Source organism: Mus pahari, chromosome X (genome assembly GCF_900095145.1).
Source record: "Mus pahari chromosome X, PAHARI_EIJ_v1.1, whole genome shotgun sequence".
NCBI classification, from domain to species: Eukaryota; Metazoa; Chordata; class Mammalia; order Rodentia; family Muridae; genus Mus; species Mus pahari.
The window spans coordinates 92721249-92732407 of record NC_034613.1 but is presented as its reverse complement, the minus strand read 5'-3'; the positions used below and the strand labels follow the sequence as shown (position 1 = coordinate 92732407).

General features: G+C 35.5%; 1 protein-coding gene across 2 annotated transcripts in view; it reads right to left on the bottom strand.

Annotated features, from left to right (window-relative positions):
- P2ry10 (P2Y receptor family member 10) overlaps positions 1-10490 on the bottom strand; it is a 16306-nt gene extending 5816 nt beyond the window's left edge. The window contains exons 1-2 of one of the 2 annotated variants that reach the window (XM_021188632.1): positions 10384-10490; positions 10081-10253 (exon numbers count right to left, since the gene is read on the bottom strand). The gene's annotated coding sequence lies outside the window, so the exon portion shown is untranslated. The remainder of the gene's footprint in view (positions 1-10080; positions 10254-10383) is intronic. The other variant, XM_029534493.1, reaches the window with a different exon arrangement.
- Positions 10491-11159: the final 669 nt, after the last annotated feature.

Sequence of the window (11159 nt, the reverse complement as noted above, 5' to 3'; positions counted from 1 at the left end):
AATAATAATAATAATAATAATAATAAATAAAGTCCTGCAACATTGAAAAAAATAAATGTAATAAAGAGGAAAATAAGAATAATGGGGAAAAAACTAATAGTTTTTAAAATACCATACAGTTAATATATTTGAAGTTATTCAAAATTTATATTGAGAAAAATGTATATATTTTCAGTATTGCTGTAGACAAACATCTACATAAGACTATTCAATTGATTATTGTTTTATATCAAACAACTTTTATAATATTCATTTTATTGGTACGATATTTTAGAAATTTTAAACAATATGATAAAGAACAAAAGGTATTGCAGGTTTTGAAGGGGACTCTCTGGGAGGAGTTGGGGTACAAAAGGGAAAGAAGAATGTGATGTAAGTCTATTTACTCAAAATATGTTTTTAAATGTTAACAAATTCAGATAAATTGAAATTATGTATCTTTTCTCATCATAATGCAATAAAACTTAAATCAAAAATAAAAGGAACTTAGAAAAGAAAAAAAGGGCCCTTTGAAAATTACACATTAAGCCTATACATAATATAGGAAATAGAAGCTAAGAATAAGGAAGAACGCAAACATGCCCTGAAGTTGTTTCTCATATGAAGTGGCTTCTTACATTTTTACTTTTATTCTGTTACCTGTTGAATATATTTACTACAATGGAGTTTTGTAGTTTTAAGTTCTCTTTCTTTGTGGATGAATGGCAACTGATACCATTTTCAGTCCCATTGCAATAAACAGAGATCGAATAGCATAACGGAACGCCCAGTGACAATTCCACAAAAGAAAGGAACCCAAGTACCTTCACTTTGCTTACTCCTCTCTTTCATATGTAAATCTAATGACCTATCATTGGTGATATGTCATAAAGAGTAATGCAGTCATCCAGTGTGTTCTTGGAGGGCTTTGAATAGAGAGATACTCAAAGGTGAAAGGGAGGGAATTATATTTTAACCATGAAGGTTATAGACCAGGATCAGCAAAAGAAGTATCCATATGTTCTATATAATTTACTAGTATAAATTATTTTTGTTCATTATTATTACAAATTATAGTAATTGATATATGTTATCATCATATAACATAGATGGAGAGACTAATGTTTAGAGAGATTTAGTGAATTTGGAGGTGGTGTTAGTCAGTGTTCTCCTGTGAAGATACACCATTACCAAGACCACTCTTGCTAAAAATCCATTTAATAGGAAGTTTGGTTGCAATGCTAGAGGATTGGCAAATGCTCATCATAATGGGAAATAAACATGGAGCTGGAGCAGTAGCTGAGAGCCTTATATCCTGATCTATAGTCAGCAGACAGAGAACAAGGGAGACAGACAGAGACAGAAACAGAGACAGATATTGGGCCTTGCATGGGCTTTTGAAATCTCAGTGCTCAATCCCAGTCACACAACACCTTCAACAAGGTCATATCTAACTCAACAAGGCCATACCACCTCATCCTTGTCAAAACCTTCCAGTCTTGGTGACTAAGGAAGGGGGTGTCATTCCAACCACCACAGAGTTAAAAACAAAGCACACTCTTTTGTAAGGTTATTCCAAGTCTTGAGGTATTTTGTCACTTGCCTCCCTGCACCTAGGTGTGACTTTAAAATGTGCTAGCTTATCTACCATTATCACGTATTCAAAAGGAAATACCCCTGATTGGCTCATATGTCAAATTCTATGTCTTGTGGTCTTCTGGAAATGTTAGGAGTGAAAACCTAACTTAATGATGTGGGTCACTGGTGATGAGCTCTGTCACTGTTTTCCATCTACCATGGAGTAACCTCTATGCCATGGTGAACTGAGTAAAAATGAATTCATCCCAACAACCACGTTGATTGTAATGCTGACATCACTTCTGTTGTCATTTGTTGTTACCAATGCAGAGGCTGCCAAGAGAGCAAAGGGAGCTACAGCAAACTACAATTTCAAGAACTAAGAACACCTCAAGTCCAATCAAATCCCACTTCCACTTTTGCTCTTAACAAACATAGATATTTGTTGTTTTTGGTGGTTTTTTTTTTTTTTTGCTTGCTCTGCCAGTATAGTTTCACTTGTTAACAGAGCATCACACCCCCCGAGTTAAATAGCAGAACTCCGTTTTGCCAAAACAGAAAACACAAGGCCAGTTGGCACCTTTTTTATTATGGGTTTGTTTGCCTCTGAATCTGTCACATATACAACTCAGAAATTCACAATTAGTCACAAATTTAGATTCTCATGATCTGGGTTACCAAAACTCTTCTCCAAACAGAAGAGGAAATAGTAAGAGGTTTCCTTCATCTTCTCAGTAAAAATTAAGTGTAAAATCCCCATGCTGGGAAGAGATGGGGAATTTATTCTTGGTTCAACAGAAATATAACTACTTAGAACAGGAACACCACGCTTGCTCTGAAGAATTTGTGTCATCCTGAAGTTTAAGAAATAAAAGCAATCTAAAAATCTCCTAAGACAAAAAGATCCAGCAAGTCCCCTCATTTTTCTCTGTTTTGGGTTCTGTTCTCTATCAATGTTCTTTCTCTAGCTTTGTCTGTGCCGCTCTAGCTCCTTTTCCCTTGCTCTCTCAATTTCTGGGTAGCTCCCTTTACTAACATTACCAATATTGCTCTCCTTTAACCTAGACATATTTTTGGTTCCTGTCTCATTAAGAGATGTGAAATTCATGATTCATTCCTGAATGTGTGCTTCCCTTTTCTGCATCTGTTGATCCCACTATTCAGAGTGGCCTCACTCCATGTCTTTATACTTCTAGCTATTCTTAATCTTGGTTTGGATGTCAGAGAAGCTTTGAGCTTTCAAGTGAATTCTATTTATCATTACACGTTCTTTATTCTTAATCTTTGTAGCATCAGCATTTGAAATGTACAGACCCACTTAATTCTTTGCTCACCACACTGGTCATCCTTTTAGTAACTTCATTTGTACCATAAAAGAGTGTTTTATCCATCACCATGTTACTATTAAGCATTCCAAGAAATTTTGTATGTAAGTGGCTCAAAGCTCTAAACTCAAAGCATTTTACAAAAATGAAAATCTTGAGGTTATGAAGTACCTAAGCTTTACTGCTTAGGGAAGTCAGGTCTTTAGAGGCTTAAAAATACAGTCCTTGAAATAAGATTTCCATGGCTTTTTATGCTTTAAAAAAATGTTCAGTGGGGAAGTGGCGTTACATGCCTTTAATCCCAGTACTTGGGAGGCAGAGGCAGGTGGATTTCTGAGTTTGAGAACAGCCTGGTTTATAGACTGAGTTCTAGGACAGCCAGGGCTACACAGAGAAACCCTGTCTCTAACCCCCCCCCCAAAAAAAATTTTCAGTTCACATAATAAAAATTATCAAAGATATGTATACTTGCTTCATTTTATTAGCAAATGTTTTCTTATCTGCTTTTGGGACTCAGAATAGCAATGTAAAGACTGAGTCTTTACATCCCAAAGCTCTTTACACTTAGAGATCAAGTTTAAAAAAGAATTGACTCTTTGCATTTACCTCCCTGCCCCCATGGACTTTTGAGGCAGAATACAATCCTATGGGTCCTGGGGTGAATTTTGTGGAAAACAATGAATCTTCACAAATACTATCCCTCTGAAGCTCACTAGAGGAATCTTTTAGAGAAATCACTGAAAAAAATCTCTAAAATATCTATAAAAATCAATATATCATATGAATTGAGGTGAAGGTCATGGGAGATAAGGAATCTTTATACCTGTGAGGTAAGTAGATCAGATACCATAGGTTTTGTTAGCAAGATGATTTATTCACGAAAAAATTAGGGTCTTGCTCAAGGCCACAGGATTATTTTATTTTAGTACTCAAATCAATAGTCTAGTAAGTAGGCCTCTTACTGGCCTTTGTGTCATGTTCTCTTGCTTCTATGAAATTCTAGGATATAAAGTATCTCAACTGAGTGAAGATGGTAGTTGAACCAAGATGTTTCTACTCTCAAATTGGTCTCTATAAGGACAGACTTGGGGAGAAAAATTAAGATTGTGTTGGGGAAAAAAAAATAAGGTCAAGCCTAGTTTGCCTGAATTGTTGACTATTCTATTTCTACTGTAGCAATCTTGCAAAACTGAAGTCTAGTCACACCTTTTCAATACAGGCTTCCATAGCATGCCAGTATGAACTAATTGCTATTAATTGTTATTAATGACATTTATCTAAGACTTAATTTGCAATTTAATCTAGCAAGCAGATACTTTTATGTGTATATGATATATGCTAACTACTGAGGATAGGTGAGTTGAATAACAAATTCTGGAGAAGAATTTAGTTGGCTGATACATTCTCAAGAAGTTTATATCAGTGAACTGCAGAGATGGCTGAACAGATGAGAGCACTTGTTCTTGCAGACATCCTGAGTTTGATTCTCAGTACCCACATGTAGGCTAACAATCATACAGTACTTCAGTTCCAGGAAATCTAATGCTCTCTTCTGACCTCACATGCACTTGTGTATGTGGTGTACAGATAAACAGGCACATGAAATTTAAAATACTAAGTCGTTTAAAAAGAACTTTGTAGTCATATGTGAGAGAATATAAAAGTAATTCACAATAATACAAATTAAAAGCATGTCATGAAAGATGTAATGAAGATATTTCTGTAGAAATAGAAGACTTGCATAGAAATGGTCAGAAGTTGAAAGGATAAGGGAAATTCAAGAATCAGTTTTGAAGGTAAGCAGAATATAGGAGAAGAAACTTTCAAAATTCCCATGGTATTAGAATGGGATACTAGTCATTCTATGAACACTGGTGAATAGTATGAGATTATAAAAGTATGGAATAAGAGAAACTAGTTTAAAGGAAAGGTGATTAAGGCAGATGGTACCATATAAAAAGTTTTGAAAGCATTTTAGAGATAGATAAAATCCTTTAAACGATACTAATGAGAATTCTAATAGAACTATACTTAAAGTTTAGAGTAATCCCTCTGGCAACACTACAAATTAGTCTTAAAAGACAGCACGGAAAATCCAAGTCATTTTGGTATAGGTAGGTTGTTTAACAGTTCAGTCCTGTCAGAAATCTGTGGGACATGCTATATTCAGTACCCAGATCACAAAAGACTAAGTCAACAATAAAACTGTTCCTTCTGACTACTAAAGCAGTTGAAGTGATAAAGAATAAGCTCTAAAGTCAGTAAGACTCATTATAATTTCAAAAATAAGTCAGATAAGATACTGGTTAGGCCCCGAATGTTAAAAACAATTTTATTATAAAATGATATAAAATTAACCTCTTTCTTACGCTGGTGCTTTTGAAATTTGCACTTTCTGTCAAGATTCATCGATTTCTGTCTTTTCCACGGACATTTCCCTCCAATATCAACACTAAACTCTACTCTAAGATGTAACATGCTAACTGATCCAAGACATATCAAATTTAAGTATACTCTCTATAATAAAATCCTTTCTCTTCGAAGTCACTAGTTTCCTCCAGTCTCAGGGGCCCACTTCAGCCCTTAGTTTTCTCCAGCACTGGGGAACTGTACTTTGGCTTCCCTCTTCTTCCAAGTCTTACTGTATTTGCAGATTTCACTAACAAAATGCACTATTTTTAGTAAGATTGTACATCTTAGAACAATATATATAATTTATCCATATTGAACAATGGTCTAGACAGGGTGTAGGAACTTTTGCAAGCAAGAGTATATAGTGTAGGTGTACATTAGCTGACAAGAAAATCTGTCACATGAGCTATTTTCCCAGTCAAAATCCATAATCTTTCACTCTCCTTCTCTTTAGATAAATGAGGTTAAGCTCTGAGAAATCAGGACATTTAAGAAATTAAAAGTGTATTATTCCAGGTTCCTATTTTCAGCAGGAATCTTATATGCTTAAGTAAAATTTCATCATTTAGCACTATATTTTTGTAGAAATAAGTTTTGCTTCAAAATATGTGTTTATATCAGGCTTTTGAGTTTAATTCACTAATGTTGAGACCAAGGTTTTAATAGATACAAAAAATCATTTCCCCTCCTTAAATAACTATATTCAGTTTTCATGAAGAGATAACTCAAGAATATCTATATAATTATGGTATGAGATTTGTTCTTAACTCATAGTAAAATACTAAATCCAAGTGCTTGTGTTTCCTGTAAGTTATCCAATGCTATTCTTATCTAAATCAATAATTTTTTGCAGGAATAAGAGTTTCATTATTATAACTTTAAAAGATCAGGAAATTGAGTCTCAGCGAGATTAATTTTATTTCCCCCAATCTGAGAAGTATTATAATTTAACTTGTAATAAGATTTCTTCATAAAACTAGAAAAAGTTGAAATTCTCTATTTCTAAACAAGTTTTTGCATGGAAGAAAAATATTTTAAGATGATTTATATAGAATATACTCTCCTTTCATCTTAGCTCTAAATTTTGTCTCTGTACCTGTATCCTTTCATGGGCATTTTGTTCCTTACTCTAAGGAGGAATGAAGTATCCACACTATCCAGAGACTACCCCATCCAGGAATCCATCCCATCATCAGCCACCAAACCTAGATACTAATGCACATGCCAGCAAGATTCTGCTGAAGGGACCCTGATATAGCAGCCTCTTGTGAGGTTATCCCAGAGCCTGGAAAACACTGAAGTGGATGCTCACAGCCAGCTATTGGATGGAACACAGGGTCCCCAATGGAGGAGCTAGAGAAAGTACCCAAGGAGCTGAAGGGGACTGCTACCCTGTAGGTGGAACAACAATATGAACTAACCAGTACCCCCTGAGCTTGTGTCTCTAGCTGCATATGTAGCAGAAGATGGCCTAATCGGCCATCACTGGGAAAAGAGGCCCCTTGGTNTTGCAAACTTTATATGACCCAGCACAAGGGAAGGCCTGGGACAAGTAGTGGGAGTGGGTGGGTAGGGGAGCAGGGGTGGGGGGGTGTATAGGGAACTTTTGGGATAGCATTTGAAATGTAAATAAAGAAAACAATAATAAAGTCTTAAACTATAAAAAATATTATCAAGCAGAGACCTGGTAGATTATATATTATATAATTTTAGAGAATTATTTTGAAACTGCATTATGTAAATGCACATACTTTAAGTAATATGTTTATATGTTACTTTATTTTCAAATGGTATAAAAATGATAAGGAGTTTTTACTGCTATTTATCCATATCCATATTTACCTAGACACATAATAATTTTTGTCTCCTACATAATTTCAGTTTTTCTCTCACTTGGTTTCAATATAGATTAAAATATTCATATTTGTTCAAAAAAAAGAAAATAAATAGATGAAACTTTAAAAAAAGAATATACTCTCCTTAAATATAAAGACACTGCACTTCTTGGGTATAGTTGTAGTATTTTTATCTATATTTGCTTCATATATATAACAAATGACTGCCCACCCGACCTCAGGGTAGTCCCACCAGGTTTCAGGGTAGTGCCATATCAAAATAAGGGATTTTTATGAAGTTTTGCCTGTGGGCTCAAATCACATTAGATTGCAGATAGAAAATTTGGTACACTTTAGTTTTGTCTTTCAAAGAAGGATGAACAAGACTTGTAGAATAGGGAAGACTGAAAACAGGGATTTTTAAAATACTCCACTTGGATCAAAGAAACTTTGATTCAACTAGTCAAATACCAGTTCTCTACAGTGCTGTAATAAGCCCAATTGTTTCATTTCTTTATTATTAAAATAAGAAAAATGAATTGAATGGTCTTTAACTCAGTTCTAGCTCTAACTTACCTTGTCTGTTATGGGCACTACCCCTATCACTAATGCCACTGCCAGCTCCTGATGCAGCCACTACCCCTGCTGAGCAGATGAACTTAGAGCATTATAGATGTGTGTATGTAATTATCAAAAATCATTGTTGAATGATAATTACAAATGATAGTCTTAGTGAATTGTTTAATTGAAACATGAGGATACTAGCACTCAAATAAGTAATACCACTTCCCAAAACTGTTAAGCAATGGGCTCAGTATAGAAAGTCCGCTCTGTATTGAAGCTCTATTCATTCCCTAAGTATGAGCTTCATGGCTCCTCATCCTCTCATCCTCATCCTCTCAGCTCTGCTTCTCTTTATAAGCTCTTGTCATTAAGAAACCAGCACATTACAGCCAGCTATTGGATGGAACACAGGGTCCCCAATGGAGGAGCTAGAGAAAGTACCCAAGGAGCTGAAGGGGGCTGCAACCCTGTAAGTGGAACAACAGTATGAACTAACCAGTACCCCCTGAGCTTGTGTCTCTAGCTGCATATGTAGCAGAAGATGGCCTAATAGGTCATCACTGGGAATAGAGGCCTCTTGGTCTTGCAAACTTTATATGACCCAGGATATGTAGCAGAAGATGGCCTAATTGGCCATCACTGGGAAGAGAGGCCCCTTGGTCTTGCAAACTTTATATGACCCAGCACAGGGGAATGCCAAGGCCAAGAAGTGGGAGTGGGTGGGGAGGGGAGAAGGGGGGGTATAGGGAACTTTCGGGATAGCATTTGAAATGTAGATAAAGAAAATAATAATAAATAAATAAATAAATAAATAGATAGATAGATAAATAAATAAAAAGAAACCAGCACAGCTTAGCAAACAAGTATATCAAAATTACTTCTATTTTCCTTGATAGTAGGGGTAGTTATCTTAGAAAAAAAATGAAAAAGAGAAAGAACCAGAGACGTGTGGGGGGAAAAAAAGCAAAATCAACTATTCTAAAAAAGTTCTGAAGGAACATATGTCCACGTTCTTCTTGGTGACAACATACACTATATTTACAAAGTAATAATGCAGTGGGTGGATTGTTCTAAGTCCTTACAACAGCAACCTTTCTTTAATTTTTTGTTTCTTGAAAGAACTAATGTTTTTAAAATCCTGATCTGAACCTCAATTAAACTTTTGGGATAACTTAACTAAAATACACTGTAGAACTCCCCACCCAACCATTGCCCTGATTGTGGAAAATTGTCCATACTGTAGTTTCACAGCAAACATATCTGTGTTCTTTGTTAGAACCATGGCAAGAGCATCATAGGATCCCAAGTTATTTATCTCAAACACAGCCACCAAGTACCACCACAAAACTTCCCCCTAAACTGTGCTTATTCACTTGGAGTTCTTTGCTCCTCCACTACTTGGATTTAATAGTCCATACAGTTTGAACTGAACAACTTTTTCAATTAGGCCCTAAAAAGAACTGTGTTTGCCAAAGAAGGGAATGGATTCAGCAAAAAAGATTATAAAAAGCAACTGTCCTAAATTTATGGCCTACTTAATCCGTATAGTTTAGATAATTAGAAACCCTAAGTATATTTGCATATCACTCAACCATGTATCCTGTATTTTAGTTTTGCATAAATTCTCTAATTAGTAAATATAACAATGACTCCCTGCACTTATTTAAACAAGCAAAACAAAAATATCCCCACTTGAAAAATTCTAAAAATTGAGACTCTTTTCTCTTGAGAAGCCGAGCAAAGTCAGCATCATTGTATGTAGACTAATTCTAAGCACAGTCTGCCATGAAGAACTCCCTAGAGAAGCTGGTTTTTTGACTCACTACTGCTAGCTCCACTCTAAAGTGCATCCACTGAAAAGATAAGTGTCTCATATTTGAACTCTGCTATCTCGAAGTATTAAAGTTAGAACAACAGTGACTGTTAAAGAATCGAGGAATACCTCTGAACAAACTCTAACAATCAAAAGGGTCATAGGTAGTTTTATACTACTTCTGAAATGCAGAGTCTTCTGCAAGGAAAAACGAGCATGTCTTTTAAGACTCAATTCATAGCTGTAGTTCTGCCACTAATTACCTGAATGTTCTTAAGTGGCTTCTATCTCACTGTCTCAGATAATTTGGTTGTATCATAAGGGAGCTTTATCTGTATAGACCTTTTACCTCCAAAATAAATCATCAGACATTCTTCCTTCATGCTAGAGAAAAATACTATTTGTCCCAGTATCTCTGTAAGCTAAGATTACCATTAAGAGCTCAAACCTAGGTTTGTTTGTTTTTTTTTGTATGTAGCTAGATAAATTACACATATCACAAGTTCAAATCCTCTTTTATTGGCTAAGTATGTCAAATTGTTCCAAATGAGAGTAAATGCAACCCTGTACTTACCTTCTGTGGCATCCACTACTCCTTGTCAACTGTATAGAAAGCCCCTTTAGAAAGCAGTGAGCTACATCACATCCTGCAATTCTATTGTAACAGTGGAGGCTGATCACATTATACTTCACTTAGAACTCTGACTAGAATGAGAGGCAATCACATTTCTTCCCTCTGTAAAAATCCTAAGATGGGAAACCAAAGACCATTTTATTCAAACCACTGCCTTCACATCTGCCCCAGTCCTGATCTTCCTTTCTCCACCAATCCTCCCAAACAGAACCACAAAGTTACAGATGCTGGGCTAGAACTTACCCTGATGCTGAGCTGGGATAAAGAGTCTTGTATATTTGCAAAGAGATGAGAGTAAAAAAGTACAACTCTGGGCAGCAAGCACATATCCTGCTGATAACTGAAAAAAATAATGTTGAAAGAGGAAGTAGAGCACATTAATGTCTCACCACAGAAACCTTGCTTGCACAGAACGAAGGTAAGTCCCTTGAGCAGATGACGTTAATCGAGTGTGATTTCTTCTTTATTTCATTTGTGCTGTACAAACAGCTAAGACATCCTTGTCTTCTTAACTGTTACCCACCTTATTTCCTTCTCCCACAGCTCCAATCTTTTTCTTACTAAATCCAGTAGGTTTGGGGTCAAAATAAGACTTCTAAGCCAAATATAAAGAAAATTTACCTAAGAACTAGGAACCTGCTGCTCTTTGAATTCTGTGAGGCAAAGGCTGAGGAAACTTCAAAATACATATCAAAACTAACAATGGGACTCTCTCAGTTTAAACTTTCTACTCAATCTAGATCATCTTCATCTCAGTCCGTCCATTTCTAGATTCACGTTTTAATGTGTACTTAACTTGTTTTGTGCATTTATTGTACCTTTGCTATACTGAAAACTGCATCATACTGAGAGCAAAGGCTATGTCTAGATTATTTCTGTACTACACAAAAAGTATTTTCACAAATGTTTAAGTGAAAAGTGTGGAAGTGGGTGAATAAATAAATTCTCAAGAAATGTACATGTAAGTAAATGAAAACAGTGATTGATCACAGATCTAGTGTAATAGGAGTGTTCACAAT